General features: G+C 35.9%; 1 protein-coding gene and 1 pseudogene across 11 annotated transcripts in view; one reads left to right on the top strand and one right to left on the bottom strand.

The window, feature by feature from the left end:
- BCAS3 (BCAS3 microtubule associated cell migration factor) overlaps window positions 1-13,152 on the top strand; it is a 591,905-nt gene that overhangs the window by 110,632 nt on the left and 468,121 nt on the right. The window lies entirely within an intron of this gene.
- LOC100683005 lies at window positions 1,957-3,600 on the bottom strand (annotated as a pseudogene).

The raw sequence follows: 13,152 nt of genomic DNA, 5'->3' as shown, positions 1-13,152 counted from the left end.
GTAACCAAAGCATAATAAAAGCAGATATGCTTTTACACAGTGTAGTGTATTTGGCCTCTGTGCTGGGTTGGCAGAAGCTAGTGTAATTAACATCTTTTTGTGAATTGAGCCAGACTTTACTGCTCTTATTTCAAGTATCCCATGTTTCTCAGTTAAGCTGTGGTTATACATATCTGTTGATATGCCACATGATTCTGTATATACTTTGTTTATCATAACAGATAAGCAGTTGTAATTTAACTTGCTTATTAGGGAGATAAATTCAAGCAAGATTTTGCTTTGTTTTGTTGGAGCATTATTGCCTCTATCCTAAACAAGACATTTTCCTTGATACAGTCTTTAGTTACTACTCAGTTTCATTATAATATTATGACTCAGAATTAACTGTATATGTTTTTCAGGGAACTCATTTATGATGTATTTCTTAATTGTTAAATAAAAATTTAATTTTTAACTTTTTTTTTTTTTTTTTTTTTTTGCTTCTGTGTCCTTTCATCAATGGTTTCCTTTAATTTAGAGGAAAATGTCTATGGGAAGGAAAGAAATAGGGAGTTACAATTAAAGTTTCTAATAGACTCATAAATTAATATACCTTCCAAATTTATAAAATAGTAAACAATTTGTTAATATTTCTGCTATTATCAATAAAAATCATTTTTACATAAGTAATTACAAAGTGAGATTTTAATATCCTGAGCTATTAATTTCAAGAATAGTGTATAAGTTACCATATAATTATGATAAATTATAATATTTACTATGTGAATACCGGAGGGTTAAATTTGTTTTCTTTTTGGGTTTTTGGAAGCATACTGATGAAAGCAAGATTGCAGCTTTCAATCTTTGTTATCTTTGTTCTCTTCTTTGTCTATAAGTCACTTTTCTAATCAACCAGTAAATGAATATCAGCACCCCATAATGTTAAATACTTTATATTTGAAATCTTTGCTGTTGATAGCAACATTTCCCATGTTATTTTTATTGCTCAATATACTAAAAATTGTTTTTGAAGAATGAAATAAATGCTTAAAGAAAACTTTCCTCTATAAAATTTTATCTACATCACTTGATCATCATAATGGTTAAAGTTAAATAATACATGTAATGTCTTTATAACAATAGCTGGTATTTATCAAATGCACAGTAATCAGAATTATAAAGCTGCCACAGACATGGTACTCACTGTTAGAAAAGTAAGATTCACAAAAGGTAGAATGTCAAACATTTTCATATCTTTATTTTAGAAATGGAATTTTGCCAGGTATCTCTCTTGATTTATTTAGTCTTTAATTTTTTAAAAAAATAGACTTTATTTTTAGAACAGTTTTAGGTTCACAGCAAATTTTAGTTGAGGGTAGGTATAGAGAGTTCTCATATACACCCTTCCCGTATATGCATAACTTCCCCATTATCAACACCCCACTGGAGTGGTACATTTGTTTCACTTGATGAACCAACATTGACACATCATAATTACCTAAAGTCCATAGTTTTTATTATTTTTATTATTTTATTTTTATTTTTATTTTTATTTTTATTTTTATTTTTATTTTTTATAACCACACCCAACTGGCTTGTTTTATTGGAGAAGGACATGTGGAGTTAACATGAGGACAATTGGGACCTGAGGTCAGGGAAGAACAGCACCCCCTCCCCATACATGCCCACTGCCCCAAATAAAAAAATAACCAACTATGGGAGAGCAGCTGAGACAGTGGCTGAAGTTGGGGAAGGGAACAGGGAACCCGGGGGGTGGCAGAAGAGACCATGCATGTGCTGGGAAGGCCCAGAGGCAGTGGTGGTGCGAGTAACATGAGTACAAGTCTCTGTGTCTTCCACATAGGTCTATATAAATATATAGAGAGAAGTTGTTCACTTTCCCCTGCTCTCCCCTCTGCTCTGTGCAGCTTGCAACGGTCCCAGCTCCTCTTTCCACATGAGGGCGAAGGGAAGGAGACGATGAGCAAGTCATCACCGAATTGCAATCAGACCCACATCCATCAGCTTCTGGATCTTCTGTGTTATTACAGGATTCTTTAAGTGTTCGCTGAGTGCCTGAGGGTCCTTCTGCATCTGCTCCAGGATAAGCCGCATTGCCGGGTCACTCATTATCTGCTGCACCTCAGGGTCAGCCATGGCCTGTCGCTTCATGTCTTCGGGGCTATCTTGGCAGTTGTACTGGGCCATTGTACAGTGCTGGTAACCGTCTGCCACTTCCTTACAGTTGGAGTCCAGATCTGACGCCTTCTGGTAGACATCCATGGCTTTCGTGTAGTCCTTCATTGCCTCCAGGGCAGCTGCTTTCCGGGTGTACCCCTTGAAGAAGGCCGGCTCTAGCTGGATACATTCCTCATAGTCCTTGAGCGCCAGCTGAAACTCCAGGAGTTTGGTATAGCAGGCAGCTCGATTGCTGTACAATTTGGCATCTTTTGGATTCCGTTTGATGGCTTCTGTATAATGCTTCATGGCCTGGGGATAGTCCCCTTTCTGAAAACATTCATTGCCTTTGTTCTTCTCCTCCAAGGCCAGATCTGGGTTTATGTAAGCCAGCCGCTCTTGCTCCTTCAGAATTTTCTCTGCCTGTTGGCATTTCTTGAGCACATCTGGGGTCCGGTGCTCTGCCAAAGACTTGTTATAGAAATGGATGGCATCCTTGTACTTTTCTTCCTTGAAGTAGGAGTTGCCAATTTGAGCATAAGCTTTGGCAGTCTGTCAATAGTCTTCTCGGTTTTCTCGCCCCACTTCGATGGCCTTCTCACAAAGCTCCCAGCATTTACTGTAGTCGCCCTTCTCGAAGTACATGGCTGCTTGATTGGTCATGTAAGTCATGTTGGTGGGGTTCAGGTCCTTGGCTCTGTCATAGTGCTTCAAGGCTGTGTCAAAGTCTTTCTTCTTGTAGGCTTCGTTCCCCAGCTCTTTCTCTTTCAGCACCTGCTTCTTATTCTCTAGAAGATATTCTTCCATTGGCTCTGGCTTGGTGTCCTTCTTGGGAGGAGGAGTTGGGGGAGGTGTTCCAACTTCCTCCTCATCCATACTACCCAGATCCACACCCGGCAGGACGCTCAGAGTAGTCAGGATCCAGGGATCTTGCAGTTTCGTGCCCAAGTCAGATGGCTTGTTTCGTAGTTGCTCTATCAGCTCCTGGTAGGTAGGATCAGTGAGCAGTGTCCTTGTCCTGGGATTACTCTCCAATTCTGGCACAGATTGGGCATGTTGAAAGGGTTCATGAATTTCTGTTCTGCCAACTGAGCCTCCATATTCTGTAAGCCCTCTTTGAGCTGAGGATTGATTATTTGCTTGTTTTAAACCGTCTTCGTAGGTTCACTTGGCTTCTTGAAATCGGTTTAAGAACTCAAGGGCTGTAGCCTTCCTCGAATAGCCCTTGCCCCAGTCGAGCTTTAAGTCCACAGTTTTGCAGCTATCCTCATAAGCCTTCTGGTAGTTCTCTTTCTTGGCGTACGCTGCGGAGCAATTGCTATAGAGCACATGGTTCTGGGGATCTAACTTAATGGCCTCAGAGTAGCACTGCAGTGTGTCATCGATGTTGCCCGCACTCAGAGCCCTATTGCCCTTCTCTTTCAGCTCATTTACTTGCTCCATAGTCCACCGGAACCCTGTTGAATCGACTCTGTCTGCTCCGCATTCTCAACCATAGCTTTTACATTTAGGTTTTACTTCTGGTGTTATACATTCTGTGAGCTTGGACAAATGTATAATGAAATATGCCATTATAGTATCATATAGAATAGTTAATTGATAATAAGTAGTTAACATTGATTAGTTTTCTTAATTCCTAATTGATTCTTTTAATAAATAGTACTGTGTTCAAAATACAACAATAAGCAAGATATAGTCTCTGTGAAACTTACAGTTCTTTTGCATGAAAGGGCTGATATGTCTGTGAAATATACAGATAACATTAACTTTGTTTAGTGCCTTTGTTTGTATTCCTTCATTAAGAATTTTTAAATATTGGGGATCCCTAGGTGGCTCAGCGGTTTGGCACCTGCCTTTGGCCCCGGGTGCGATCCTGGAATCCTGGGATCAAGTCCCGCATGGGGCTCCCTGCATGGAGTCTGCTTCTCCCTCTCTCTCTCTCTCTCTATGTCTGTCATGAATGAATAAATACAATCTTTGAAAAAAAAAAAGAATTTTTAAATATCTCCAAATGATTAAAAAAAACCATGGAAAATATTCTGGGAGAATTAGTAGACAGTTACTTTCCTTGTTTGTTAGAATAACTAATTGTATGTTTTAAATTCTGTTCCTGTTGTCCTTGGAAATGTGGCATTAATGTTATTTATAAATATCTCACATGTATATTGTAAATAATTATATATAATTTTTAGAGTTTCTATAATGGTAATAGCTTTGAAATAAAATGTTTCCAGGGCACCTGGGTAGCTCAGTCGGTTAAGTGTCATGACTCTTCCGGTCATGATCTTGCAGTTGTGGGGTCAAGCCCCACATTGGGCTCTGTGCTCAGTACAGAGTTGGCTTCAGATTCTCTCTTTCTCTCCCTTTCACTTGCTGTCTCTCAAATAAATAAAATCTTAAAAAACAACAACAACAACAACAACAAAAAACGTTTCCTATGTGTTAGGGTTTTAGTTATAATCTTTACATAGTTAAATACTATTTCATGTTAGGTTAGGTTATATAGGAAAGTAATTAAAATATGTTTCGCTTGAAAAAAATGTTTCACTTGTACCTAATTAGTCTAAACCGGTTGAGAAGTTTTAAAATGTTCTAATTCTTACTGATATTGTTGAGTTATGTGTTGAGGGGCAGATCCCTAGATTTTAAATTTAGGGAAGATTTTTTACATGTTTACAAACTTATACTTTGTGTTTGAGACTTGATAATTTTTTGGAGACTTGGAGGATTTTGCTCTATTTTCAAATGATTGCAGTAACCTTGTTTTCCTTTTATTTAGTCAAAATCTTACCTTTTTTTAGCAGATGTGAGGAAAACCGAAGTGTTTAGATTTAGATGGTAAAACTCTTTATTAGTAGATGTATGTAATAAATGGATGTAGCAAAGATGGCTAACTAGCTATTCTAAACATTCATAACTTTAAGTCCTTTCATATTTAGTGGGTTACCACACCTATTTTATTTAAATTTAGGTTAGTTAACATACAGTGTAATACTCGTTTTGGTGTGCAATATAATAATTTAACATTTCCATACAGCACCTGGTGCTCATCACAAGTGCACTCTTTAATTTCCATCACCTATTTACTTCACTAGAACTTTAATCCAATCTGTTTGGAATTGTCTTAGATTCTTTTGCCTCTACCTCTAAACTTACCTATGCCTATATTACAAAGGAATATCTTATTACATCTCTGTAATGTATCTGATCACTATAATTTATTTATTCAGGGGAGATGACTAGCAAACCTATGTTCTTTCTTGAATATGTTAATATTTTAGAAAGTTACCATTCAAATATGTGTTTCAAAGTACAAAAATTTTCAAAATATATGAAGCAATAATACAGCTGAAAGGGAAATAGAGAAATCAACTATTAAAATTAGAGATTAACACTCCTCTATTGGTAACTGATGTAACAAATAGGAAATCAGTAAGGATGTGGAAGACATAAACTGTAGTATCAGTATGACTGAACTAATATTATAGAATACTATATCCACACCTTTAAGTGCACATAGAACATTTACCAAGACTGATTATATGCTGGATTATAAAGCAAGGCTGTGTTTTAGAACACAGTTGTCTTTTTTTTTGTTTTTTACCATGCAGAACTCTAAACTTTATTCACTTTATTTATATATTTAACAGTTCTAAAGTATTTACTTCTTTCTTTGACAAAAAATGAAAAACATAGGAGCACTCACTGACTCCTCGTTAGGAGAAAAGGGTTATTATATGTACAGCTATGGAGAGTTAATGGTTCCTCCTTTGCATACAAAGAAAAATATTAATAAAAAAGTGCTTCAATGATCAAAAAGGGCTAAAAGCTGCAATTAAATTAGAAATCAACAAAAAACATTTCTTCGGAAAATTTGCACAATGTTTAGAAATTGAACTGCAGATCAAGCATAATCATGAAAAAGTAAAACCAATTTTGAACTGAGTGATTAAAGGAACATAGGATGTCAAAAATTTAGGATGTAACTAAAGCATGGTTAGGTGGATATTTATAGCACTAAATGCTCACATTTGGAAAGAAGAAAGGTCTAAAACCTTTCACCTTAAGAATCTAAAAAAGAAGAGCAAATTTATCTGAAGTAAGTTAAAAGGAGGAAAATAATAAAAATAATAAATGGAAACCAGGGAAAGAAAGTGGACAAACAACAGAGAAAATCAATTAAGCCAAAATCTAGTTCTTTGAAAGCATTAATTGATAACACTTTAGTGAGACAGATAGGACAAACAGAACACACAAATTGCCAATATCAAGAATGTATGAAGGGGCATTACTACAGATCTTGTGGTCATTATAGGATAATGAACAATACTATGAACAACTTTATCTTTAAAAACTTATGTGAATTGGATGAATGGAGAACTTAAGTCAGTTAAAAGTCATTGATAAGTGAAAAACAATCAGTAGAATAATGTTGCTATGGTGCAGTTGATAAGTGTATATTTTACAATTATTTTTTTTAATTTTTATTTATTTATGATAGTCACACAGAGAGAGAGAGAGAGAGAGAGGGAGGCAGAGACACAGGCAGAGGGAGAAGCAGGCTCCATGCACCGGGAGCCGGATGTGGGATTCGATCCCAGGTCTCCAGGATTGCGCCTGGGCCAAAGGCAGGTGCCAAACCGCTGCGCCACCCAGGGATCCCTACAGTTATTTTTTATATATTTTTAAAGATTTTATTTATTCATGAGAGACAGAGAGAGAGAGAGAGAGAGAGAGAGAGAGAGGCAGAGAGACACTGGCATAGGGAGAAGCAGGCTCCATACGGGGGGCCTGACGTGGGACTCAATCCCGGGTCTCCGGGATCAGGTCCTGGGCTGAAGGTGGCGCTAAACCGATGAGCCACCCAGACTCAAACCAGGAATACAAGAACTCAGGAAAGACAGGGTAAAATAATAGAAGGGGAAGAAATAGAGGGGAAAAAACCCTACAAATTTATCACAGGATTGATGGAGAAATTCGAAGGTACAGAAGGGAGAATAGATAGAAAACTAAATAAAATGGGAACTTTGCAAAATAGAAAATGAGAACATTTACATAGTTCCCAAATAAGAGAAGCAAAGTAATACAGTGAGGAAATGTCAAATATCAGAATGGTGAATATATCATTGTACAGTTCCTATATTTCAGGAACTCAGGCTCACCTCAAGTTCCCCCAGAATGATTGAAACAAATAATATAAGACCCTTGCGAAATACTGTGTAAAGCAGCTTAATTACATTAGAATATAAAACTAATAGATCAGGTGTCAGTAAAGTTTTTTGTTTTGTTTTGTTTTTTTTACCATATACAAAATGTTTTTAGCTTAGTGGATTAGGTAGGATTATGTGGTCTCTGACAACTACTGAACTCAGCCTTAGAAAATTAAAATAAATAAATAAGTAAATAAATAAATGGGTGTAGCTGTGTTCCAGTGAAACTAGCAGTAGGAATTGGATTTGGGACATAGTTTGTTGACCTCCCCTACACACTAAAATTAAAAAAATTTTTTTTCTTAGTAAAATGTTAAGTGCTATATTTGTGAATAGTTTTTAGTGGACAATAAATTATCATATGTATATAAATTATATAAAAAATATATGAATATATGAAATAAACTGCAGACTTCACTTGTTCCCTGTAATATCTCTTCCATAATTTGAATTGCTCTTATATTTATTTTTCATGTATTTCCTGTATTCTAACTTTTTTCTCTGTCCTTTTTAAAGACAGCGGATTATTTAAAAATCTCCTTGAAGGTAGAATATTTCTAACTTGTCTTTGTATTTAAGTGCAAATAATAGAAACTTATTTTAAACTTATTATGCCTTTGCCTCCTAATGTATGTGAAATCAGGATTCCTATTGAAGAAAATCTGATTCTAACCCTAATCTAACTTTACCTCCTATTTTTATGTGGAGATAGTATTCTTCCTGTATGATTACCTCCCCATGTAAAAGCATTATTAATACCACTTTCTCAACTTATGGGAGTGTTGGAAGGTTTAATTACCCAGTGTTTATTCAGCACTTTACAGAAGAAAAATGTTATTATTAACTAGGCTAATCACAAATTTAGCTTTTAATATGGTTAAGTTTCCATTTCTTTGCTTTTCTTTTTAATTACTTAATAAAAAATGTGACCAACTGGCTTTTGTTCTTTAGGAGCTGAATAAGAATACAAATAATGTAATACTATCAAAAATTTTCCTCTTATATTTAAAGGATTAGATTCAGTAACACATGTTGAAGGCTGTGCAGCTTTTTCCCATTTAAAAATAAGTGTTTCCATGCTTCTTGCAATTTGTGGTAGATTTAAAATGTCTTTGCTATTTTGTGTTTCACTTTATACATGCACATTCTTGGAAAATGTCACTTTCTCAAATACTTTGTTCCGCTTTTCCTAATTTTGGTTCAATCTGTTAAATATCATGAATAAAAATAATAAAAGTCTTTGTAAAGGAAAATGGTATTAATGTTTAGAATTTTCAAATCATAAAAGCCATACTTCACATTGCTTTAACATTATGCTCATTGTAGTGCATTACAAAAAAACTATTTTGAAAATGTTGTTCATGGTTAAGAAATGACTGATTCTAATAAAATACATGAAAATAAACAAAAAACGTATTGTTTTAAAATTGAGAGTAGATTCTGAGACTCAAAATTTAAGAGACTCGTAACTCTGGAAAACAAACTGAGGGTTGTTGGAGAGGAGATGGGTGAGGGGATGGGGCTTATATTATATGCACCTGATGAATCATTAAATTCTACCCATGAAACTAACAGTGTACTATACTATATGTTAACTAAATAGAATTTAAATAAATTTAAAACTAAATACAAATAAATAAACTAAAAAATAAATAAAATAAAAAATAAAACTAAAATATTTTTGATAGAAATCTCTAGTTACATTGCTGAAATTTAGTTTTCAAATGCAGTATGTGAAAAGACAACTTGATGTTATTTTGAAGTAGTACAATGGCAAAAGGATTTAAGCTTTTATATTTCCATTAAAAATCCTACTGTTATTGGAGCACCTGGGTGGCTTATTTGGTTAAGCTCCTGCCTTTGGCTCAGGTCATGATCTCAGGGTCCTGGGATTGAGCCCAGAGTTGGGGCTCCCTATTCAATGGGGAGCCTGTTTTTCTCTCTCTCCCTTTCTCACTCTCTCTCAAATAAATAAAAATCTTGGGACGCCTGGGTGCCTCAGTGGTTGAGCGGCTGCCTTTGGCTCAGGGCATGATCCCAGAATTCCGGGATTGAGTCCTGCATGGAGCCTGCTTCTCCCTCTGCCTGTGTCTCTGCTTCTCTCTCTCTCTCCCTCTCTCTCTCTCCCCGCCCCCTCTCTGTGTGTCTCTCATGAATAAGTAAATAAAAAACCTTTAAAACTAACTAACTTAAAAATCCTACTGGTCTTTTTTTGCTTTCTAAGCTTTTATTTAATTAAATTCCAGTTAGAAAAAAAATCCAACTATTCTTTGATTGGGATTGTACTATATCTAGTGATCAATTTGTGCAAAAGAGGGAGAAAGTCTACAATGGTTATCTATTGCTGTGTAAGAAATAATAACAGACTTAATGTCTTAGGACAACACACATTTATTATGACATAGTTTCTATGGGTTGGCAGTCCAGGCACAATTAAATGGGTCCTAACTTAGAGTCTTAAAAGGCTGTTGTTAAGGTGTCAGGAGAATTAGATTTTTATCTGCCATCTTGACTGGGAGAGAACCCACTGTTCAATTTACTCAGGTTCATTTCTTTGTGGACTTAAGATTGAGGGCTCTGATGTACTGTTGACCATGTGCTGGAGGCTGGCTGTAGTTCCTGGGCTTCTCCCACATGGCATCTTAAGTACTTAATCAGGCCACCAAGGAAAGATTATAGTGATGAGCTTTGAGAGGATGGGACTAGTAATGGTTGGAGGCATAAGAAACATTCCTGAGATACTGGAAGTGTATTTTCCTGTCTATGTAGGGTTATATATGTGTATCTACCTTGTGAAAATTCTAGATGTTCATCTTAGAATTCACCAAACCTTACACTTTTCTTTTTCTTTTCTTTCCTTTTATGTTATTTTATTTTATTTTATTATTTATTTTTTATTTATGAGAGACACACAGAGAGAGAAGCAGAGACACAGACAGAGGTTGAGAAGCAGGCTCCATGCAGGGAGCCCAATGCAGGACTTGATCCCAGGAGTCCAGGATCACGCCCTGAGCCAAACAAAGGCAGATGCCCAACCCCTGAGCCACTCAAGCATCCCTACACTCTTCTTTATGTTTGTTTGCTTCAGTTATCTTTATTTTAAAATAATTATAAAACATAAAACAAATTCCAGTGACTTCTAGATTTTTCACTGTATTTTTTATTTTTTAAACATTTTTCTTATTTTTCTTCTCAACTTTTCTACTTTAGAACTAGTTCTTTGATCAATATGACTTATTAATAGAAGCAGGTGATAAGTAAATCCTACCACAATTTAGCCATAGGTCATTGAATAATAACCTTTAAAAATAGGAGATCTTTCTTTTTGAGTTTTTCTGGTAAATTCCAGTTAGTTAACATACAGAATAATACTAGTTTCAGGTATAGAATTTAGTGAATCAGCACTTAAATACAACACCCATTGCTCGTTCCAAGTGCACTCCTTAATCCCCGTCATCTATTTAACCCATCCCCCCACCCACCTCCCTTTTTAATTGCAGTGGAATTTCAGTTTGTTGGTAGTGGACAGCCATACATTATTTGGTAATTTATTAGGAATCTTGTAATCATTAATAATGTAAGAATGCTACTTCATAACATATCACATGTAGTGATATTGGCCCCAATTACTGTGGTGCTAACTTCTGGGGCCAAGATGCCACCTGCCTATATGATGATAGAAAATAGTGTGTTAAAGCAGTTTTTTCAGGATTTAGAATCCTGACCATAGCTGCTTCTTAAAGCCCTTTTTTCTCTACTTCCCAATATTCTACATACCCTATGGATTAGGGCTTCTCTGTGACTTCTCATGGTAGGATATAGTTTCTTCCTCCACTTTTCTGTATTTATATTGATATATAGTGTCCTCTTCTCCTCCATCTTTTTTATTCCTACTTTGGTGTCCAGTTTCTGGGCTTGCTCTTTTATCTCCTTGCATTCCACCATTATATTGAAAATAAATTCCTCTATATCTACAGCCTGGCTTGCTTGCTTGCTTTCTTTCTTTCTTCCTTTCAAGATTTTATTTATTTATTCATAGACACAGAGAGAGAGAGAGAGAGAGGCAGAGACACAGGCAGAGGGAGGAGCAGGCATCATACAGAGAGCCCGACGTGGGACTCGATCCCAGGTCTCCAGGATCACACCCCAGGCTGCAGGCGGCGCCAAACCGCTGTGCCACCAAGGCTGCCCTACAGCCTGGCTTTCTTTTAAAATACAAAATTTCCTAGTAATACTCCCCTACTTTGATTTTTATATTCTCTTAATTTTGTTAATTTTTATGTGCCTTTTTTGATTGCTTTGTTTTATATAGTATTCATTTTTTAAAAAAATTGGCTTAAAATATGTAATTCCTATTTCCCTAGTGTCTGTATCATTGTTCAGTGAAGTTAAGAGGAGATCCCATCTCCATAATCCAGACGAGATGTGCTCTCTTGCTCTTCTCTCTACAGTCTTAGCCACACGGTTGTGACCTTGTGACCATCATGACAGATTGTGCCCTTTTTACAGGTTCATAATAGTCATCAGAAGAAACCAGTACCCTTGGGTCATTTCTAATTCTTCCTGTCTAATCCTCGTAAGACTGTTTGGACAGTGATGCATATTCTTTCCTCCCCTGCACTTATTCTTTTAACCTGCTTTATTCATACTATTCATCAACACTTATCATTTGGCTTATTTCACTTATTTTTTAAAAATTTTAAAAATATTTTTATTTATTTGACAGAGAGAGAGAGTGCACAAGCAGGGAGAGCAGGAGAGGGATAGGGAGAGGGAGAAGCAGGCTCCCTGCTGAGCAGAGAGTCCAACTTGGGACTCCATTCCAGGACTCTGGAATCATGACCTGAGCTGAAGGCAGGTACCTAACTGACTGAGACATCTAGGCAGCCCTATTTTATTTATTTATGTGTTTATATTTGTCTTCATCTACTGGAATATGCTCAGTGAGGGAAAGAACTTTGGCCTGTTTTGTTCAGATTACCTAGCACAGAGATAACTAAATTTATCAAATGAATAAATTAGTAAAAAATAAAAAGCAATGATTCTCTTCCATAATTTTGAGAATAATGCCTAATTTTGACACTTCATTTTTTGTTCATTGTGTACTTCCATATTGCTCTATTATTTTATTGCTCTTTAACTATTTTAAATATATGATAGGTGAGGTATTAGGATACACTGATTATATCACCTATAATCCTCTGTTCTCCGAATATTTTTTCTTTTTTTCCTTTTTAAGGTGTTGTGGTATATCTATATATGGATACAGTTTTATAATTTACACGTACCCATATGTTGCTTGTCCTTATGTCAGATACTTCTCTGGTCATATAAGGGGAGGGCCTTTATAGTAAAGAGCATGGCCTTTTAAGACTGCCAATCACTCATGGAATGGTTAATTGGTCATTTCTTATTAAGTTGATTATGTCTGGGAGATCTTTAAATTGACCTGTGGGTAAAAGTATCATGAGATTTCAAAGAAAGAAGCAAGTACTTCAAGCTAGGAGGATGCCATTGTAGTCAGTCTGAAGAATTTTTGAGACTTAGGTGTGTAAAGATGGGAATGGAAGAGAGCCAGGTAGATAAGGACCATTAGTAAAGAAGATACTAATGGCGCATGGGCTGGAGTACAAGTTGAAAGAAGAGAGTGTCAAATAAATATTTTAAAAGAATTGAGTCTGTGTCATAGAGGGCTTTATTTGCTTAGATGAAGGGCGGAGCTTTATGACAAGGAGATGTCTTTAATAGTTTCTAAAACAGGAATAAATGATTTAGAGGTATTGTT

This window comes from Canis lupus, chromosome 9, assembly GCF_011100685.1.
Source record: "Canis lupus familiaris isolate Mischka breed German Shepherd chromosome 9, alternate assembly UU_Cfam_GSD_1.0, whole genome shotgun sequence".
Classification (NCBI taxonomy): Eukaryota; Metazoa; Chordata; class Mammalia; order Carnivora; family Canidae; genus Canis; species Canis lupus.
Note: the sequence above shows the minus strand (reverse complement) of the source record. Positions and strands in the feature narration are given on the sequence as shown.